The sequence below is a fragment of the Miniopterus schreibersii genome (assembly GCF_964146895.1).
Source record: "Miniopterus schreibersii genome assembly, chromosome: 20".
NCBI classification, from domain to species: Eukaryota; Metazoa; Chordata; class Mammalia; order Chiroptera; family Miniopteridae; genus Miniopterus; species Miniopterus schreibersii.
The window spans coordinates 7,541,827-7,562,694 of NC_138122.1; the positions used below are offsets into that span (position 1 = coordinate 7,541,827).

At 50.5% G+C, this 20,868-nt stretch overlaps 1 protein-coding gene across 6 annotated transcripts in view; it reads left to right on the top strand.

The window, feature by feature from the left end:
• The window catches only part of SNX19 (sorting nexin 19), a 59,149-nt gene extending 47,789 nt beyond the window's left edge, over positions 1-11,360 (top strand). For 4 of the 6 annotated variants that reach the window (XR_013997844.1, XR_013997845.1, XR_013997846.1 and 1 more), the window contains 3 exons: positions 603-767; positions 1,293-1,401; positions 8,256-11,360. The gene's annotated coding sequence lies outside the window, so the exon portion shown is untranslated. The remainder of the gene's footprint in view (positions 1-602; positions 768-1,292; positions 1,402-8,255) is intronic. The other 2 variants (XR_013997848.1, XR_013997849.1) reach the window with 2 other exon arrangements.
• Positions 11,361-20,868: the final 9,508 nt, after the last annotated feature.

Below are 20,868 nucleotides of genomic sequence, written 5' to 3' on the forward strand. Positions count from 1 at the left end.
ATGACAGGAAGAACACCAGGTTCCACGTGAGCGAGGGGAGCCTCGGGCTCTGTCTCCTCCACGCGGCCCCTCAGTTGTGGAAATACACCAGCTTCTCACTTGCACACCAAGAGTGTTCATAGGTGTATAGCAGCCTTTGAGGCTGGGGGAGCTCTGAGGGACCCTGGCCGCAGTAACCAGCTAGCTCCTGACTCTAACGCCTTTTGAGATTGGCTGAGGTGGAACTGTCCCCAGAGACAGTCTTTGCCATGACCCATTTCTAAGCACATCCAGCTGGAGCCGCTTGGGAGCTGGAGGGAAAGGGCCTCTTCATCACGGAAGGGAGAATCTGATGAATTCTGGGCTCAACATGGTGTTGATTTCTCCCTAAGAGACACACTCTCCAACCTCCAACCCAAACCTGGTAAAAGGCCCCCCTACCATTCCGCTTTTGGTTCCACTAAATTGAGAGGGACCAATAACATCAAAAGATTTGAATTACCCTCCTGCCAGTGGGGAGGGTCTCTGTGAAGAGGGAAGGCGGGGCTGAGGGGGTGGGGGGTGGAAAGTCCACTTCCTGGGCATTTGTTGTGGTATTTAATGGCTGTGACTGGTTGTTTCAGCTCACAGGAACACACAACACCCTGAATGGATGCAGATTTCAGTCCCAAAGGGAAACAGTCCTTGCCACAGGAAATCAGGTGATTAGGAGTATCCATGAGCCCCGAATAGATTGTGCCAACTTAACTCCTCAGGCACATAAAGGCCGAGAAGGAACCAATTCAAAGGTGAGTTTTTAAAAAATCTCCTGACATTGTTTGGAATTGTCACAGGGACAGGATGGTCCAATTGAACAAATTCCTACTCACCCAGCAGGGAAGCAAGGAACTGGGCGGAACACCTTGGCCTGGGCATCTGCAGAGCCAGCTTCTCCTCTCAGGCCACAGTGACCTTGGGCGATCTCTGCACTTCCCTGCCCTTGGGTTTCTTCCCTTCCAACAGAGGCTGGGTTGGATCATAGATAAGGCCCCGTCCAGCTCCACGTCAGACAGGCTGTCCTCCCACCCGGGCCAGTTTCTAGAACAGGGCTGATGCTCTACACGTTTGCCATGGAAATGAGCGGATGATTCGCTTTCGTCCTGACGTGGATCCCAGGATCCTCCCCAGCCCGCTCGGGCCTCAGCCTGGAGGAGGGAGGGAAGCACAGTGACAGTGGAGGAAGGAAACGAGCTGAGACGCGCTTCCCGAGACGAAGGTCTGGACTCTGTCTCCTAGGATAAGACATTTCTAAATTGCATTTTCCCCTAATTAAGGATACCATGCAGATTTGAAGACTAAGCCACACCCCGGAATCCGCATGGAGTCCAAGGACCTGTTCGTCCCAGCTGGCCTTTCTCCGACGGCGGTAGTGTGGAAATCAGGGTACGTACTTTTGTTTTCCACATTCCAGGGTATGTTTCATCAGCCCTCTAATTTCATCATTTCATCATTCCTCTGAGACATGGAATACTTTACACATGTATAGGACTTTCTAAATTACAAAGTATTTCAGGTCCAATGTCTTATCTAGAGCTTGAGAACCACTTTTTAAAGGAAATTGGGAATTTACTAGAGTCCTGAATTAAATGCAGAGAGTTTGTCTCTTGCCCAAGATCATTCGCCCATTTTTTTCAAGAGGCAATAGCCCAGGGGTTAAGAAACTCGCTTTGCCAACAGCCAACGGAGGGGGGGATCTCAGCTCTGCCGCAGATGAGCTCTGTGTCCTTGGGTAAGTGATTGACACCATCTGTGCCTTAGTCTCCTCCTCCGTCCTGAATGGAAACAGTAATGCTGCTCTCCTCACAGAGACTGCGGGGGACGGCGCTAATACTTTCAGGATTCGTAGAACAACTTCTAGCACACAATGCGTAGTGTTTGTTACTATTACTGGCAGAGCTGAGACTAGAACCCAGGCCTTCCGCTTCTAGTTCCCTGATGTCTCTGCTGCCCTGTACCAATATCACCCTTCATACGCAGGGGAGAACCTAAAGCCTTCAATGTGCAAATGAAAAGCTGATGCAAAGCCTTTCTGTTCACTAGGTCTAGAACTAAGGTCTCCTGGAACTCTAGTCCGTTCACCAGTAGACCATGCTGCCCTTCATCGCTCTGGAGAGGGTTTCAACCCTTTCGAGTTTTAAAATTGGTAAACCCAGAACTCTCATTCAAAATTATTGACAGCTTGAAGGCAGACTCTCCCGCTGCTCTGGAGAAAGGGGCTTCTACCTTCAGCCTTAAGAGAGAAAAGGGCTTAGGTGACTCACTGGTGTGGGCACAGGCCTCTCCTGCTCTTGCCCCCTGGAATAGTCTCTCTTTTCCTTCCTATCTCAGTTCTCATCAGTGCCAGACCAGTCAATGTTTGACCATTTATTCACGGCTCCCTGAGTGCAACCCTTGTCCTTCGCGCCTTCATGATGTACTCTGAGAGTACAGACTATGCTGCCTGTGGGTCTGTCTTCTCCAGGGCACACAGCAAAGTGCTCAGTAAATAGCAGACACATGCATCGTCTGAATTCATGAACTGATTGTTTGATGCTGGGGTCTCCAAGTGGTTGACAGTTGTCCTTCCCTCTTAGTTGCAAGTTCAGGATGATCAAAGAGCTTGATTAGATGGCATTAGACACCACAGCATTGTACCCTGAACAGGGATAGAAGTTTCAGGAGTTGTGTGTTAGGGGCAGGAGCAGGGGTTGGGGAGGGGAGAAAGTTCTCCCTGCACTCACACCCAGGCCAGCTGGCTGCCACGGAGCCTCAGAACCTGGCCTTGCCGCTGCCTGCAGGTCCTGGGTGCAGAAAACACAGACCCGACCTGGGGCTGGCCCTCTCTCCTATACAACCTCATCGTGTACCCCAAACAGACGTGACTTTGTTCTACAGTGAAAAACAAGTGAGAGTCATCCATCCACCAGGATCACTTGGCACCAACATCCTGTGACGGGGGGGCTCCACGTAAAGGGCAGCTTAAATCCAGAGCATGAAAATAACCCAAATGGTGTCATTTTCTGATCAAATGCCTTTCCCTGTCGGGTTTGTGATTTTTGAGCCTGAGAATGTCCCTCGCAGCTCAGGTTTCCCTGCTGTCACACTGGTCTTGGCCCAGAATGTGAGCACTGGCCGTTGAGGTCTGATATAACTATGTCACAGTCCCCAAATGGAGAGACATTATCTCATAGATGGTGGCAGCGGGTGACAGCAGTGTGCTGCTGGCAGGCACAGCTCAGAGTCTGCCTGGGAGGCTTCCACATCCAGCTCTCAGTGGACAGGCGGTCTGAGGCCCCCAACTCCATCTGTGCCTAGTGAACTGGGGTCTTCACACCAGCAGGAGACACAGGCAAACGCAGACCAAGGCAGAGACAGGCTCATTGTTGGACAGGTCCCAATGGCTTGCAGAAAGGTGATCCCTGGTGGAGAGGCCCCTGAGCATCTGGAAGGCTTGGTCAGAGCGTAGAGCACAGTGATTCACATGGCAAGAGACGGGCAGGCGGGCGGTGAGCGCTATCTGCCCTCCTCCCTCAGCTGTGCCCCTGGGGCAGGAATTCTCTACCCACAGGGCAGGTGGGGCCCGTGGCCCATGTGGTAACTGAGGCCCCCGAGGGAAACCATTAACTCTCATCGAGGAGTAAAGGGCCTCAGAGTCCTGCCCATGTTCTTCTAGCAGAGCACTGGGATGAGGGGAGGCACCTTCCCCTCCAGCCTTAGAAAGGGGCCACGCTCCTTCCCTCCTCGGTTGGCCTGTCTACACCACTTTTTCCCATTGCAGGCAAGCGGGTTTCCACACAGGCCCTGCCCACCGCTACTCCGCCCACTGCGCAGTCCCCCCTTGCCTGAGACACTCCCTCTGTTTGCCTTTTTCCACGGTCCTGATGGGATTCCTCCTGCTGGGGAGGCCCCTCCAGTTTCTGAAGCTCCCTGGGAACTAGTGTCTGCACGGTCTCTGCATCCCGGCACATACTCCCCCCCCCCCACCACCACCACCACACTGTCCTTTACTGTCACTCGTAGAGATCTGTGTACATTCATCCCAAGGGTCCTTCAGCAAGAAGACTACATTTTACCTCTTGGTACTCGCACTGCCTAGCAACGTGCCCCCAACAGTGACCCTTCCTTCTGAACATGCTAGCTCTCTGATGAACGGCCCATCGCACTCAGCATCAGAATGTAAGATGGGCTCTGGCCCGTGTGGCTGTCCCATGCACCAAGAGACCCCCGCTTAGATCCCCGGTCAGGACACACGCTCAGGTTTCAGGCTCCATCCCCAGTGGGGGACGCACAGCAGATCGATGTTTCTCTCTTTCTCTTTCCCTTTCACTTTTTCTCTCTCAAAATCAATAAAAACATATCTTAATAAATAAATAAATAAAGACATTTAACATGTGCAATTTCAGCCATTGTCAAATTTTTTAAAAACCAAAAATGTAAGCTGGAATCAGGGATTCATCCGAATCCCCCAACTCCTAGGCTCCTTGTCTTCTCCACCACACCAAGCAAGCTCGGACGGGCCTTCCCACCTGCTCTTCCCTCTGCCTGCACTTCTGGTGGCTCCCTCCCTCCGTCCGTCCCTCCCTCCCTCCCTTGTCTCTGCCCGAATGGCACCCTCTCAGAGAAGAGATTCCCGACCACCCTGTCTCAGCAGCATTCCTCGCCCGTCACCCCGGCTGCCAGCTTTCTCTCCAGAGCACTGTTGCCAGCTGCCCTTGCGTTGTCTTACCACACTGTATTCCATTACACTGCACATCTTTACGTTTTTTTTAAATTTTTAAATTTTATTTTTGTTTAAAATATTACAGATGTCCCTTTCCTCCCCAATTTTTTGTTGTGTTTGACCCCGTCAGACTGCAAGCTCCATGAGGGCCAAGACCTTGCTTTACTTACAGCGTGTCCTTGGTGTCTGCAGCCGTGTCAGGCATTTCGAAGGCACTCACTGTGTGTCGATTGAATGGATGGAAAAATGAGTGAGCAAATGAACATCTCCCTACAGTAAAAGCCATTATGTGTGACAATGTGACGTGCGGTCACCCTTGGGATAATATAAGGCTTCCTTTCAAAGAACCAAAGGGCATTAGAACTACAAAGGTCCTTGAAAGGTCAACCCCAACTGTACAAAGAAGGACCCTGAGTCCCAGAGAGGGAAATGAATGGAATGAGCACTTGGAAAGTTCCTATCTTTGACTTCTGATAGTTAACTCTTCCTAGAACAAGGTCTGATGTGACAGTTCGTCCACATAGATTCTGAGCTCTCAGTTCTCTACTGGTTTTTCATTGGAAATAATTTCTATTAGAATCAAAAACAAAACAAGAGAACAAAGCCAGTAGCATAAAATGTCACCCTTCTGTGCCTCCAAGTATTTTGGGGGGAAGCATTACTGAAAAGGAAGCATCTATACTGGTTTTTCCGGAGTCCCTTCAGTAGCCTAGACCTCAAATTTTGGCAAATTATTTCTTCATTCTTCCCCACCTCTGTGGGTTTGGCAGACCCTCCAGGACTGCCCACATTGGGGCATGCATGTGCCCCAAGCTAAGCTGCAGCTGGGGCTCCAGGTGTTCATGGGGCCCCTCCCTGCGCCCCCCAGCAATGCTGACTGCGGGCCAGTGAGGATGGCCTGCGCCCAGTCAGTGCCACTGGTCAGCGGTTAGCTGCACTGTGCGTGTCGGTGTTCATCAGAAAACAGCCATTCTAGGTGTTCTTTTAAAAACAAAACAAACTCTCCAGAGGGTTCTAAGAAAGTCCCACCCAGCCAGTCAGAGCCCGTCTCAGGAGGCCCTCTCCGGTGACCCCTTCCTGCTCTCCCTGTAAGATTACCTTTGACAGCAGTGAAAACCAACGGTTCAACAGCAGTGGTTTCTTGGCAGGACACACTGGCATAAGATTTGTCCCAAATCAAAATACACCTTTCAGGGACGTGCGTTGCAAGCTGGGCTGGCACTGCGGTTCTCACGGGTTGATGGCGGAGCCCGGTGGAGCCCGCCAGGGCCTGAGGGATCCTCAATAGTGCGGCGGGACTGAGCGAGGACTGGGGGCCAAGTATGTTACCGAGGGTTCCCACGGGGCGAAGCGCAAAGGCCGCAGGACCCCTTCTGGGGAAGGGTTTCCACACTCGGGCCTGAAAGTCCCGGGGAGGGCCGTGTGGGTCAGAGCAGCAGCCCCCTCCCTTCCCCTCCACTTCTCTCTACCCAGCTCCTTTCCACCCTCCCCTACAGTCCTCTGCTCGCCACTTGGCACTGTTTTCACTGCCTGTGTGCCGCTTAGAGGGGCGGGGCAGCACGTTGTCACCAGGGAGCTGCCTTGTGGCCTGTGCCCGGCCACATATTCCATCGTGTGCCTCTGGGCGGCCGCATCCTGCGTCGTGGGAGGCCTTCCTCCTGGACTTGGTGTCAGGGCACAAGGCAACAGAGTGACTGGAGCATCAAAAGGAGGGAAGGGCCCCAGGGGCAGCGCCGTTAGCTGTGACCTGGAAATAACCACAAGAGGGCGCCCAAGACCTCCCAAGTCAGGCCACAAGAGGTGACAGGAGGCCAGGAGGTGGCGGTGTTGCCTTAGCCTGCGGGAGGAGAGCGGCGCTGGCTGGGGCCGGCTGTGAACCTCGGCGCAGGGGCAGGCAGTGCCTCTGGGCGCGCGGGGTGATCTCTGCAGGACGTGCTGGGCTGTCCCAGCAAACATCGCACCTCCCTGGCCCGAGGCAGACCCGAGGGCCAGCGAGCCCCATTCAGGGAAAAGCTCTAGGACCTGGAACCCCTGGGCTCCAGGGGGCTGCAGGGCCACTCTGCTGGGAGTCCTCGAAGGAGATCCCTGTTCTCGCTCCCCAACAGCTTCCCCCGCCTCCCATGTGTCCAACCAGCATAGACAGAGCGCGTTCTGCAGGGCCTGGGGGCTTAGGGTTCGGTAATTTAAAAAGACAAAGTCATCGTCCGCTGGATGGGGAGGGGTGTGGGCGGCACAGGGTCAGAAAGTCGCAGTGAGGAGGAGGCGAGGGCTGCAGGCACAGGGATGGATCCCCAGCATGGATCCCCGCACTCGGAGGAATCCCCAGCACGGGGGTGCATGAAGCATAGTCGAGGGAGACGTCCCAGCCCCGACGGGGGAAGACTTCCTCGTGACCCTGGACCGGTCTTAGCCGGGCGGGAGTCGCGTTGCTGAGAAGGTTGAGACGCGCAGTGAGGGCAGAGGGTCAGCCAGAGCAACGGCAGCCAGGCCGGGAAGAGCGGGTGTGCGACAGGCTCTCACCTGAGGGAGTGGTGGTGAGAAAGGGAGCTCGCAGGACCAGGCTGTGATGGGGTTGGGGACCGTGCCCAGATGGCCCTCTCCAGGCTTCGTGGTCAGCATGCTCTGAAACGGGAGGATTGCCAGGAGCGCTGGTGTCACAGATGTGTGTGTGTGTTTCGTTATAGGCGCTCACATGGAGAAAAACAAGTAACCCCGAGGGTGAGGGAGACTGGGGGAGCCCCCGGAGCCCCCTCCTGGCACTGCTGCTCTCTCTTCCCTGACCAAGAGATACAGTAAACTCAGTGGGCTGTGCACTTGCTAAGATCGACAATTGAACAATCACGTAATTATTTAGCAAGATAAATACGCACACTACTTATGCAAGATAATAAGTGACAAATTTATAAAGGCACGTATTGCCATTTATTCATTAAAACAAAGGTACAGGCCCAGGATCTACAGATGAGAAACATAAGGCTCGGGTCACAGGGGTCATACACGGTGGCGCGGGCATCCCGCCCGCTCTGCCCTCCCTCCTCCCCAGCCGCTTTGCTCTGGATCCGGATGTAACTGAGCACCCAGCTCGGGGGGGGGGGGGGGGGGGGGCAGGTCCAGTATCCCTGGCACCTAGAACATTCGCTCACTGGGCAATCTGGGGGTGCCTGACGTAGGAGTTGATGTCTCACTCTGAGTAAGTCATTCACAGAAAGAGACAGCAATTGCCGGTTCCTGTTTTCATTCTAAAACACCTGTCCTTCCAAACTGAGCACCTGCTAGTCGCCAGCACTCATGGAACAAGCAGTGTGCCAGGAGATCTAGACACTGGAGGAATGGTAAAGTGCACCTACTGTGCGCTCACTGTGGCCAGCACAGTGATTAGGCGGCCGAACAGTGCTGTTGCCATCCTGGACAGTAGCGCAGGGAGGGCCGTCCTTGAGCGCCTGAGACTCGGTGTCCCCTTAGTGCAAATGGGATCTTTCCCAGGCACTTGGTCTTCCTTCAGAAAACAGCCTGAAATTTCTTTTTTCTTTTTTTTTAGTTTCTGCTACAGAGACCCCTTATCAGTGCATTGAAGTTTATGGAGAGAATGTTTGTAATCAGCTAAGTGGACTGAGGTGGTGTAAAGTTTCCAGAAGGAGTAAGGCCCACCGGTGACTCTGAGGGAGTGGGAGGCCAGCAAAGACAAATGAAGGACCTCTCAGTGTCGCTGGAGAGAAGCCACATCCAGCAAGACGACAGTGATGAGGTCAGACTAAAAAAACAAACGTACAGAAACAAACAGCTCCTGAGAATGGCACGACTGATGGGAAATGGTCCCCAGAACAGCATGCAAATCAGCATCAGATTTACAAAGACTTCGAGTGGAGAGCCTAAGGAAGCCATCTCTGACGCTCACGGTATGTGGGTGATGGTGCCGAACCCCCAGAGGGGAAGCAGTTTGCATGTCAGGCCCTGGTTTCACTTCTGTGTGGATTCACTCGTGCCAGCCTCCCAGAGGCCAGGGAGGAGGAGCCCCCACCTGGAAATCGAAGCACAGCCAGGGCAAGGAACTCGCCCAGCTCCCCCAGTTCCTCAGGGCAGAGTTGGGATCAAACCCAGGCAGTCGCCTCCCAAGCCACCCTCACAACCCTGTGGCTGTTTTGCCAGCTGCACGAGCCAGTGCAAGTGAGTAGCAGGACCAGGACTAAAGCCCCTAGTCCTGCTCCTAGTCCCTAGTCCTTCCACCATTCTGCTCTTTCCTCAAATGGGCCCAGGAGGTTCCCCTCAGAGCCTTGGCCCTTGCTGGCCCTTCTGCCTGGGATGCTCTTCTCGATCTGCGCAGAGCCTGCTCCCCCCATTCCTTTCCTGACCACCCCCAATAAAACGGCAGCACCCCCTGCCCTCTGCAGCCCTGGCCAGCCCAACAACCTGTACTTTGTTTGTTCATAGACACGGCTATCAACACCCGCTGCTACGTACGTGCTCCTTGGTGTTGAGCGCCTTCTGCTACTAAAACCAAGCCCCATGAGGGCAGCACCTTTGCTTTCTCCCATGTCATACTCCCAGTGCCTGGCACATGCACGCATTGAGTAAGCATCTGGTGAGCAAGTGAGCAAGTGGCAGACAAACGCCCAGGCCCGAAGCACAGACTCGGTGCTCTGTGCCACTCGCCCAGAGTCGTCCTTGGCTGCCTGTTACTGCGCCGTTACCCACACGTCAGACCCAGGCCAGATCCTGCCTCCTCCGGGAAACCCGAGTCTCCACAGGCTGAGTTACTGGCAAGATTCAGTCCTTGCCTTTTACAATCGTGTGTCCAAGAATCACCCATGGAACCCTAGGCACTTCTGAGCGCGAGAACATAATACATCAATTAATTATCAGCCATTAACACTTCTGAATATGCTAAAATAACACACACAACATTTTCTCTAGAACAGATTCAAACTGAAATAGAGCTCGTGGCTGGGGCACGGAGCGTGCTGGGCATAGCGCTAGGTACTTTACACGTCGCACTAATTGCCAAGGATTTCCTGCTCTCTGCCTTCCCGGTGCCCGTGGGAACTGTGCTTCCCAGGCCTCTGTGGTGGGTGGCACCATGTGGCTGGTTCTAGCCAATCAGACGTACCTGGGCCTGTTACCCATTTAAAGTGCTAATGAGACACCCTTCTGAGTGCTCTTTCCTTCTGGCCCAGCCAACTGGCCACCTTGGAGGTGGTGGCTGCTCGGCCAGCCCTAGTTCCTGAGTGGCTGTGATGAACTGAGGACCCGATGTCCCCCATCTCTGCACAGCAGTCATTTGAGGTAGTCTGCACTGTCACTGTTTTACAGAGAAAAAACAGTCTCCCAGTTATTAAACAAGTTTCGCAAGATTACACAGCCAGCAAGTGACAGCTAGGAGGGGAACCCATGTGTGTATGATGCCAAAACCCATAACTTATACCTACTTCTCCCACATCTTCACTGAATACATAAGAAACAGGAAAATGGTGATACCAGCTGTTTCCTGGCAAACGCAAGCTTAGTAAGGGCACCACAGCTCCGGGGAGTCAAGAGGGCACCCGGGTCGTGGGAAAACGGTTATAAAAACAGGTGGTAAAACGGGAAACTCTATTGACAATATTCTCCCTGCTCATATCGCTGCTTGTTGGACAGTGAGGCTCCTTGGTCCTTAGCTTCAGTCTCCCCCCCCTGCAGACTATCAGCAAGTCAACAGACACGCCCCAGCTGCCCGGCCGCAGGCTGCCCGGCGGGCCCCACTCTCTGCTCCTCCTGCAGGTCACCCCTGCCCAGGGTAACCGGTCAGCTGTTGCTCTCAGAGCTATCGAAGGGCAAATCTCAAGGTCCCCTGTGCGCTTTATGCCACTCGGCACATTAGATGTCTCTGTGTGGTTCTGTCCCTTGTCTGCCCGGAGCTCTACTTATTTATGTTGTTTAATGGCTGGGACACGGGGAAATGCGCTCGAACACACATCAGAGGGATCGGTGACTGGTGACTGAAGAGGCCTTTTCCACCCTCGGTTTCAGCATCTAAAGGAGGGAGGGTGTAAGTGCTTTCCCACCAACTATGTGACTCATTAAGAGAACTGGACACTGAGAAAGAGCCACTGTAAATACTGTGACCAAACTGGTGGCTTTTGAAAATAAACTGCCGGCTGGATGTAGCTGCGGGTCCTCAGCACGCGAGATGAGCTGATACGGCGAAGGCCTGGAGTGCTTCTGAAAACCAGCTCGCTGCTGCCACCACTGTTACTGTTGTGCTGCCAGATACCTTCTTTTTGAGGTTCTAAGTGGACTTGTTCAGTCCCCTTTGAGAGGTTGGTTCTTGCATCGGCGCTTCCAGAACCCAGGAGTGACTCTCTGGATCAGGTGGCTCCACTGCACCTGCAACAAGAGTTAGGGGGCGCTTGGTGCTAAAGAAGGGCGCAGAGACTGGGGGGGGGGGGAGTCAGCAGAAGGGGAGAGGGGAGAGGAAGAGGGAAGGGGGAGATGACAAAGGTGATAACAGATCGCAGTTCTCTATTTCCCCTTAAGGACTTCGCTGTTTAGAAGAGCAAATGAGGTATATTTTGTTTGAGAAAGTGGAGTTGAAGTTCTCACTATAAATAACGTATAACAAGTGCAATTCTTGCTGGTCCAGAAATAAAGCACCCTAAAAAGCAAAAGACCATTGGCTGCACAGAACAGGTCATTCCTGTAAACGTGGTGAAACCTAACCATTCTCATGACTGGCACTCATTCCCTCCCCGGGGGACGGAGCATCGGGGCTCACCTGGGACCGTCTGGGTTTAGCAATGAAGTCCCGCATCCAGGAAACCCCTCGGGTCCGGGCAAACCAGGGTGGCTGGTCGCCCTACCTCTGCCTAAACCGCCCTCCTCCCACGCCGCACCTCTCACCTCACTTCTTGGGGACAGTGTCAAACTGCTCCTTCAAAGCAATGTCCAGGAAACCACCCATAATCCCTTGGGCAGAGCACGCCCTTGTCTCTGTGTTGCCAGGGCTCCTTTTACATAATTCGGCAATAGCATTAGCTACGTGTACTGAAATGACTTGTTTACCCCGAAAATGTGCTTCTCTGATAGAGTCTAAACTACTTAAGGCAGGACTGTCCCTTATGTATGAGGATCTGGTGCCCAAGTAAACAAACGTGTGCTGATTAGACGAAAGACTGAACAAAGCAACAAAGGAATTTTGAGAAAACTGTATTTCATTCACTATCAAGCATGGAAAGTTCCTTGAGTCATCTCCACCTGTACCCAACTACATGGAGGTGATAAAAAAGAAGAAGAAAAAAAGCTCTTAAGGTCAAAACAAGGGCAAAGCAAGAGTGCTTGGAAGGCAGGGGCCTCCTGCACAGAATTTCTCACCCACGGCTAACATGATACCTAGAGTTTCCCCCATTAAAAATCTATCCTTTGGGTTAAAACAGATTCCTCCTCTGGCTTAGGACCTGCCCAGATTGTTGTGTGGAGTCTTATTTTATAAATGAGAAGCCTGATAACTCAGCAGATCTCAGCTCATTATGTGAACGTGGCCACATGGGAATGGCTGTGCTTCTAGATGATAAATACCTCAGTTGTGAGGATTAAAATGTCCTTCAAAGCACCTTCTTTATAAGCGGTTTGGTCCCAGGAGAACTCGAGTAGAAAGTTTGCTGTTACTTGCTTGCCATTGGAAGGCCTGGGTCCCAGGGTCTCATCTTCCCATGAAAACTAAGTTGACAAGAATTGTTGCTCTGCTGGACAGAACCCAAATTACCTGCAACTGCACCTATCTCGGGCTCTGGGAACTAAGTGGATTTCCTAAGCTTGGTCTTAAATTGTTCTGTGGGAAGTGTGCTCCTTTCTGAGAGTCGGTGGAGGGTGGACGGTGGAGGGTGGAGGGATGGGGGCCATGGTGGGCACCTTTATGGAGAGGCAGTTACAGACCTGTGGAAGTAAGAGTAATGAAAAGATCTGGAGACCGATCCTGGGAGGGAGATTTTAATAATCAGAGGAGAAAGGGGCTTCCTTGTGGGTAGGGGAGGTGTCATCAGAACTCAAAGAGCGAGGTCTTGAAAATAAGTATCCAGAACCTCACTTAAAAAACCAAGGAGACGTTACGAGGACCCTGAGCAGAGAGGAGACAACACAAGAATGTATTTGTAGACTCGACAATGACATGAAATTGTGTAATTTGAGGCCTAAATTGCTTTGAATGTCCCACATTTTGGTCTTTAGTTTATGATCCAAGACCATTTTGCGAACTATGTTGAACCACATTTAAGTTGAGCGTGAAAAGCAGCTGAGTACGAAGACGAATGTGCTCAAATCGGATGAGGAATGATTTAAAATCATTTGGTAATCTCTGAATGGAACAGTGTGTGAAGGGGAGGAACAGACTTTCTGCTCACGAGTGCCCAGCACTGGGCCAGGTAGACGGGGACAACCAGAGGAGCACAGATTTCTGCTCTTCCTGTTACTGGCGGGGCCGACCCAAGGTGGGTGCTTGTAGAGATTCATTTTCTCTGGGTTGTCGATCTTACTCGTGACGCTGTGCCAGTGACATGCGGCTGACAGGCAGTGACAGTCTATCAGATCCTGTGAGGTTTGACTGGAAAGGGTGAGCTCGGGCCATGCAAACCTGGGCTTGAAGAGCAGTTGTGTTGTTTACTCTGACGGGGTCAACACTGAACTTCATAGAGCCTCAGTTGCCTCTGGATAAAATGAGGGTAACCAATTAGCTCACCTACATTTTGCAGGGCACACAAGTGAATGAGAGAACGCAACTCACAGTAGGCCCTCCACGAATCCTTCCCTGCTCGAGGAGAGCGTGGAGTTTGCAAAGACTGAGTCACTGGCTGGTTTCTGTACCCACTCATCTTGCCCAGGTCACCTCTCAGCCTCGTCTGGTTCCTCTGACTCTCATCCTGTCCCTGTAGTCAGCCACACAGCAGCCAGAACTCTTTTATTAAATCTTATATCTCATTTAAAAGCCCTGTTTGAAACCCGTCAGTGGCTCCCATTCCCAACCCCTCAGCAGGGCTTCAGAAGGCCCTTCATGACCTGCATGCTGCTCCGCCCTCAGCACCCACTGCCATGGCCTGCTCCCTTCTCTCCAAGGCCACGCACACACCCACCTTTCTTCCCCCTGTGGGCGGAAGAGGGGCCACATACTAAACCTGACAAGCTCAGGGGAGCCAGCATGGTGGCCTTACAAACTTAGAGACCTAAAGTAACCACATAAGATGGTCTGAACATAAAAATTCCTAACGAAAAGCGAATCATGGCAGGTAGTCAGGTCCTAGGCCTGTAGCTTCCTTGACAAAAGGTCAAACTTTACCTTAAGTGAGTCTATTGTCTTTGAACATCTAAGATAACAGGCCTTTGACATGTCAGGGTGAGCTTCTTTTCCAGACCCCTCAGGGCACAACCACCACACCAGAGCCCAGGAGGCTACAAAACCCCTCACGGCTACCATTCCCCCTGGGCCATCTCTGCCTGCTGTAAATGTGCCTCATTAACTGACCTGCACCCACCAGGGTGAAAGAAGTCCGTGTGTTTCTCTGTTGTGCTCTTTCTCCAATTCCAGAGGTGTCCCTGCTTTGCTTTCTCCTGCCTCCCTAATCTACCCCGAAGGGCTCCCTGTAAGCCTCCTTACTCCTGCTCCTTGGGTTCTAATGTATAAATAAGCTGTAAAACTGCCATTCTCCGGAGCATTTTCTCACTCCATTGAGATTTTGCTTCCCGGCAATTGTCAGTTTGGCTCAAATAAACTCATAAGAATTCTCGATTATTACCTTTACACCCTCCAGTACACTCAGGACTTACGTTTCCCCAGAGGAAATGCCTTGGCACAGTCTGTCCCGTCCTCCTGAACAAATCCTTGCCTCTGTCTTCCACAGGCCCTTCTTCTATTTGGATGACGCCTCCCTCATCTCCAGGGCTCGGCTTAGCTGTTACTCCTAGCTCTCCCTGACCCTCTTATATTCCTTCCCTTCATAGTACCGTGTACATGCAACTGTCTTCCTTAATGTCTCTACTGAAGACGCATCTGCACTTGCTCTTCTGCAGACCAAGCTCCAAGCCTGGGAGCAGGCTCTGTGTCTCACCACTGTCTCCCCAGGCGGGACTGGCACAGAGCAGGGACTCAGTAAATGTATTTTTAAACCTTTTTGTTTGAAATACTGATAGACTTTTTAAAAGTTTCACAAATACTACAAATTTCCCATATATTCTTCACCCAGCTTCAACTTATGTTAACATTTTATAAAGTCAGAGTAAAAGTACTGAAACCAGGATATTATCATTGATCCAACACTCTTAGCTAATCTACAGGCATTATTTGAAGTTCACCTGTTTTCCCACTGTGATATTATGACTTACAATAGGAAATGTGTTTCTGATCTTGTCCCCATTCTTAGCACAGAGCTGCAAAACCCTTGGGATTTACTTTGACCAAAGCAAAAAGGTGTCTTTTGTTAGTTAGGGAGATGACTTTTGGAATGCCCCTAGGTCCCCGAAGGATGGGGTTGGTTGCCACGGCAACCAATCTTGTGATTTGAGAGTTTGCACTTTTAGTCCCATCCCCCATCTCCAGGAAGGGAGAGGGGCTGGAGATTGAGTTCAGTCACCAGTGGCCAATGATTTAATCAACCGTGTCTACGTAAAGAAGAAAACCTGAAGGGTTGGGTTGGGAGAGCTCCAGGCTGGTGGACGGCAGAGCATCTGAAGAGGGCATGGAAGCGCCACACCACTTCCTCGGGCCTTGCCCTCTGCATCTCTTCCATCCGGCTGGTCCTGAGTTAGATCCTTTGATAAACTGGTAAGAGCAGGTAAATATTCCTCTGAATTCTGGGAGATGCTCTAACAAATTAATGGAACCTGAGGATGGGTCCTGGGAACGACCCATGGGTCAGAAGCACAGGTATCAACTTGGACTTGCACTTGGCATCTGAATGGGGGAAGGGAACAGTCTTGCAGGACCCAGCCCTTAACCTGTGGGACCTGGCTGTATCTCCAGGTAGATAGTGTTAGAATTGACTTACTTGCTTGGTGGTGTGGACACATAGAAATTGGGGTCAGAATCAGACCCTCTAATCCTTTTTCTTGTCCAGAATCTCACCCAGGAACTATCTCTCCCATCTGTGAGGGAGTTCCTCAGTCTTCCTATGTCTTTCATGATTTTGACATTTTTGAAGAGTTCTGGTCAGTATTTTATAAAACGTTCCTGAGTTTGGGTCTGCCTGGTGTTTTCTTGAACTTAGGTGGAGGTTGGGTATTTTTGCAAGAATACCACAGCATGCTGTCTTGTCCTCAGTTCATCCTATCAGGAGGTACATGATGTTCATGTGACTCATTATGGTGATGCCAACAGTGATCACTTGATTAAGGTGGTGTCTGACTCATTTCTCTCCTGTGAAGTTACTGTCTTTCCCTTTGCAATTCCTAAGTGTGTGAGGGGATACGTTAAGATTGATAAATCATTTTGAATAAATCAATAAAATTTGGAACAAAGAACTGAATCTGAAGACAAAAGAGTTGTAAATATAAGTCCTGTACCTGCATTAAAAAAAAAATGCAGCATAGCCCGGCCAGTGTGGCTCAGCGGTTGAGCATCGACCTGGGATCCAGGAGGTCGAGGTTCGATTCCTGGTCAGGGCACATGCCCAGGTTGTGGGCTCCATCCCCAGCAGGGGCCTGCAGGAGGCAGCCAATCAATGACTCTCTCATCATTGATGTTTCTATCTCTCTCCCTTCCTCTCTTTGAAATCAATAAAGACATTTTTTTTTTTAAAGCAGCATAGAGGATAAAACAGCGAAAATAAGACAATCCATGAGTGAATCTAAAGCCACCATCCAAATAAAGTTGAGGAGAAAGCAGGCCCAGCCCAACTTTATCACCTCTTCTTTATCTCATATCACATATTTATATTTAAAGAGTAATTAAAGAGGTTTTCCAGGGTAAGGCCATGCATCAGATTTTCCCCTTATGGTAGAACAACAATTCCTGTGAAAGATGTGACTCCACTGTGTAAACAAACAAGAGTCTATTCAAGGAGGTGAGCAAACAAATTCTGGTCTGCTGGGAAAGGCTAAAGTAATGGAAAACACCCACATCAGAAAGGCAACATTTAGGAGAGTGCACAGTGGTTGCCTTAGTCGACCTGGGCTGCCATAGTGAATACCATAGATGGGGTGGCTTCAGCAACAGACATTTATTTTCTCACAGTTCCTGAGGCTGGAAGTCTAAGATCATGGTGCGGCTGATTTGGTTCCTGCTGAGGGCTCTCTTCACGGTTTGCAGATGTCCACCTTCTGTCTGTGTCCTGACATGGCAGAGAGAGAGAGAGAGAGAGAAGGAGAGCTCTCCAGTATTTTCTTGTTGGATCGGGTCCCTGCTCATATGACTGCACTTGACATTGGTTGCCTCTATAAAAGTTCAGTCTCCTACTATAGTCACATTGGAGGCTGAAACTTCAACATAGGAACTGGGGGTTGGGCACAAACAGTCAACAGCAATAGTTACCGTGGAATGCTTCACAGTGCATGACTTGTGTAACAGAAAGTGGGACATCTCTTATTTTATTGCCTATTTCTCTGGAATCCCCACTATGGATAATAGGTGTCAACACCCCAAATTTAAACAAAGATGCTAGGCCAGGAATTTGCTCTGCTTGCATTGGCCTGTCACCCACTCCAGACGATAGGAAAGGTTGAGAGTCCATTAGGAAGGAGGCCTGTGCTTAGGCCGATGGCGATGAGCTTTGAAGATCCTCCCGGCGGGTTTGACATGTGTCCCTTGGAATTAGGGAAGATCGCAGGACTGGTATCGGAATCAGGTTTGGAAGAAAGTCTGGAAGAAAGTCTGAAGGAAAGAGACTGTGGCTTGGGGTGGGGTGTCGGGGAGCTGTGTTGGCAGAATGAGGAAGCTGCACTAAAGTGAGCTGTGCCAAAGGCAGAACCAAAATACATGTTTCCCAAGGTCCACATATGGGCACCAAGGGAGAGGCCCACCATGAAGCCAATGGGACCCCGAAGTGGGGTGCAGGATGGGTGACCCCAGCAGAGGAAGACTGAGGTGAACCATCATCCCTGGGCTGGGAGAGGGTCACAAAAGCCAACTAGGGGAGAACTGCACCTCCACCAGAAAGCCACAGTGGAAGTCCCCAGTGGGAGGGGCTCAAAGGAACCTGGGAAAGTGCCCAGGAAACAAAGGGACAGCACTGGGAAGAAAGGCCCCTTCTCCCACCGCCTTTCTCCTCAAAGGAGCCAGGGCAGCGTGAAGAGTGGGGATGGGGTGGGGGGATGGACCAGCAAGGAAGACAAGGAGAAGCCATCTCTACAGGCTTCCCAGCCTCAGCCAGGCCCTGGCGGGAGGGGGACCAAAGAGAGCTTGGAATTTAATAAAAGGCCGCACTGGGCTTCTTAAGATCTGAAATGATCAGAATATTTTATGGGATCTGCAGGAAAGCAGGATTTAAAAAAGAATTTAACACTGGAGAAAAATTAAGTCCCTTTCTTTTTGTACTCTACCAAGTGCAGTCATTCAGAAACAAAACAGAACCGCTACATACAGGTGGGCTCACCTGTGTGGCCACGTGGGGCCGGGCACCTAGAAGACTACACGCTTGGCTTGATGTTCTGTTGTCACCATCTTGAAGTTCTTAATAATCTTTAACCAGGGGCCCTACATTTTCCTTTTGCACTGGGCCCTGCAAATCATGCAGCCAGCCCCCGTTACGCAGGTAGGGACTGAGTCATGTGCTACATGACCCCAAGGGGTGCCGCGGGGGGACCAGCTGGGGGAGGTAGAGAGAAACAGATTTTGCTCAATATCAGGGAGAGTTTGTTTTTGTTTCTCTTTTTGTTTTAACTCACGGATGCCCGAATGAGAAAGGCAATATGAACAGGTAGAACTTCTGGGCACCGGCATTCTCACAGCCCAGGTCAGCTACTTGGCAGAAATAGCGGAGACACAATTCAATCTTTGGGCTCCATGGCCTCCACATCCCTTCCAACCCTGAGATGATCTAATTCTTGAAGAAGAATTAATGAAACTTCCTCAGGATGTCTACTTTACCAGCTTCCCCAGGAAGTGAGCTCATGAGAGCTGAGACCAGGTGAGAGCGTTTCCAAGCCCAGCCCATAACCCCCACGTGGCTGGGAGTTTCACTGACTCCCTGGCTTCCCTTCCAAGTCGTGAGCTGCTGTTTTTCTTTATGAGAACATTGTTGCCATTACTCACTGTATTTTTGATCATTCTAAGTTGGATCTTATTATGGCTGGCACACGGTGACTTCTTGCTTCTAAGAAAAAGGCCTTAAAAAGTCTCAGAAAGCATCTTGGGCTTAAAGCCACTTTCATTAATCATCACTCTGACAATGAAGCATAAACAGACCTGACAAATATTGATTAAATTTAACATGAAAAGTTTATGCACATGTTTTGGTTATTGTTATCATTGTTATTATTATTATTCATCGGGGAGATGGTTCTAGGGGAAGGGGAAAAAAAGCCAGCTGCTTTCTGAGACTTTCCACATATAACCTCTCGGGCTGGGCAGTTCACTTTCTCTGCTCCACCTTTGAAGCCACAGCTTGAGGGCTCCAAGCTCCACTACAAAGACCCACCAGTCATGACAATTCTTGGGCCCAGGAACCCACAGGAAACAGGAATCCTCAGTCATGCTCAGTGAACCCATCTCCCTACAGACTCACCCCTCCTACAAATTGGAAAACGTGGAGCTTCTTTCATACCCTATTTCAGCCTTGACCTTTCTAGCACTTAGCCTCCCCACAATGGGATCTATGTATCCCCACACCCTCGGCCCAGGCCCCCTAATTATAGCCATCCGTTAAGCTGTCAGGAGAAACCCTGAGCTCAATCAAGTCTTTATCAGACTCTGGCTGCCAGTGGGGTCAAGTTAGGCGTCAAATGTGACCTGCCCAGAATCCCCGTCATGTGCTGCTCTTCACACTCACTGGGGCCTTTGTGACCGGGCAGGCCAGCCAACCACCTGGTCGCCCCCAGCTATGTTCCCTCTCCCAGGGCCTGGCCCAGACAGGGCGGAGCCGGGGAGACAGCGGGATGGCTTCATGTAGGACCTTCTCTCTGGCTTTATCCTGGGGGGATTTTTGTGCGCGGGAGTTATATGGGGTTGCAAAGTCATGAACTGGAAATGGAGACTCTGCTGAACAGGGAGGAATCTGGTGTGAGGGGGAAAAACCTCTTCAGTTTTGACCTACTTTCAGAGATTGTAGAATCACAGAATTTTGTCACTGCCAAGGGTCGTCGTAGTGATCATCTGTCTGATTCTTTATTTTACAGATCAGTGCTAATGTGGCCAAGGGACTTAGGTTTTATTTTTATTGCTGAGTCTGGTTTTCTTGAGTTTCAGGAGAATGAACATTTTAAAGTGAGCTCCACCAGGAGAGAAACCCTGGGTTTTCACATGTGGACTCCTATCAGTCTCTAGTTGTTTCATGCGAGCACGGTTCATTTCTCATAAGAGATCCTGACACTTCTCAGGGACAGGTTATTTCTTCTCAATTCCCCATAGAAAAGTGGTAGCAAAGAAAGTACTTGAAAGTGTTTACTGGGTTAGTGCATGTTCTGCATTCCTGTTTTGGTTTGAGTGTATCTCTGTGGGTCTGTGTCTCCCTAGGTAGATTAGAAATGCTAGTGCAAATTAAAATAAGGCCACCACATTGCATTGCTCATTCTACGAACCCATGTAAAAAATGAGAATAAGATCCAGAGAAGTGAAGTTACTTTCACAGAATTACTCAACCAGTATATGATTTAAACTCAGATCCACTTACTACTCAGGGCTCTTCCCACAACACCAAGTTACCTACTTGTTATAGTTCATTAACAGATAAATGTTGAAGGGCACAAAGGAAACAAAGCATCGGAGGGGACCAGGTGATTCAGCCCTTAACTGTGATTAGTAATATCTTAACATGTAGAGCTGTTAGAGTTTACAAAGATAAATACTGTTAAGAGGAGTTCCTTGTATATTCTTTAGTAAACAAAAAATAAAAATAAGACTATGCCCCATAGATGTGTTTTTACTTACACAAGAGGAAGTTTGCTCTGTACTTTGCTTTTTCCCCACATAATAATATGACTTAAGGATCTTTCTGTATCAGCACATGCTTTTTAAAAGGCACTTATGGTTGGATGTGCCATAA